Genomic DNA, 1,330 nt, shown 5'->3' with positions numbered 1-1,330 from the left:
ATAAGATACCGTGTCACATCCACAAGGATGGCTATAATCAAAAGGACTGACAATAATAAGAGCCGACAAGGATGTGGAAAAATTGGAACCTTTATGAATTGTTGGTGGGGATGTATTTAATAAAATGGTGCTACCACTTTGTAAAGCAGTTTGGCAGTTCCTCAAAATGTTAAAACATAAAGTGACCATATGACGCAGCAATTTCACCACTAGATATATACCCAACAGAAATCAAAATATATGTCTACACAAAGACTCATACATGTATGTTCACAGCAGCATTATTCATAATAGTCGAAAAGTGTAAATGACCCAAATATCCATCAACAGATGAATGGATAAACAAAAAATAGCATATATCTTGGCTCCATGCAGTGGCTCACACCTGTAATCCTAGCACTCTGGGAGGCCGAGGCAGGAGGTTTGCTTGAGCTCAGGAGTTCAAGACCAGCCTGAGCAGAAGCCAGAACCCATCTCTACTAAAAATGTAAAAAATTAGCTGGGCATGTGTGTGCCTATAGTCCCAGCTATTTGGGAGGCTGAGGCAGGAAGATCACTTGAGCCCAGATGTTTGAAGTTGCTGTGAGCTAGGCTGACGCCACAGCACTCTAGCCCAGGTGACAGAGCAAGACTCTGTCTCAGAAAAAAAAAAAAAGGTGATATATATCCATACAATGGAATATTATTCGGGAATAAAGTACTGATACATGCTACAGCATAAATGAACCTTGAAAACATTATACTAAGTAAAGGAAGGACACATAGTGTATGATTTCATTTATATAAAATGTTCAGAACAGACAAATCCATAGAGACAGAAAGTAGATTAGTGGTGCCCAGAGGCTGGGGTCGGGGGAGTGGGAATGGAGTATAATAGTTAATATGCACAGTTTCTTCTTGGGATGATGAAATGTCCTAAAAATAGATTACTGTGATGGTTGCACAATTCTGTAAATATATTAATAACCACTGGAATTGTACAATTTAAATGAGTGAATCATATAGTGTGCGAATTATCCCAGTAAAGCTGTTAAAAAAAAAAAAAAGGCATATTGGCATTACCATCCTTTGTCATTGGACTTTGTCTGTATTGGATGGTAAAGCAACGTAAGAGCACTTAACCTACTCTATCCCCAAATCAAAAGGCAGCTCCTCAATCTTGTCTTCAGAGCTCAAAGAGAAGTGAACATCAGGTTGTCAAGGGAGACTTGGACCTTCCTTCCCAGGTTCCTGACCACCAAGCTACAAAAAAATTTAACTTTGCACATCACCCTAGAAACAGCATAATCCTAAGTGTAAAAAGCAGGCTTAGAAAACTGCCTACTACTGC

General features: G+C 39.2%; 1 protein-coding gene across 1 annotated transcript in view; it reads right to left on the bottom strand.

Annotated features, from left to right (window-relative positions):
* The window catches only part of ALDH9A1 (aldehyde dehydrogenase 9 family, member A1), a 29,315-nt gene that overhangs the window by 1,447 nt on the left and 26,538 nt on the right, over window positions 1-1,330 (bottom strand). The window lies entirely within an intron of this gene.

The sequence above is a fragment of the Propithecus coquereli genome, unplaced genomic scaffold (genome assembly GCF_000956105.1).
Source record: "Propithecus coquereli isolate 6110/MARCELLA unplaced genomic scaffold, Pcoq_1.0 Scaffold140, whole genome shotgun sequence".
NCBI lineage: Eukaryota > Metazoa > Chordata > Mammalia > Primates > Indriidae > Propithecus > Propithecus coquereli.
The sequence above is the reverse complement of the archived record's forward strand: the minus strand, read 5'-3'. Positions and strand labels throughout refer to the sequence as shown.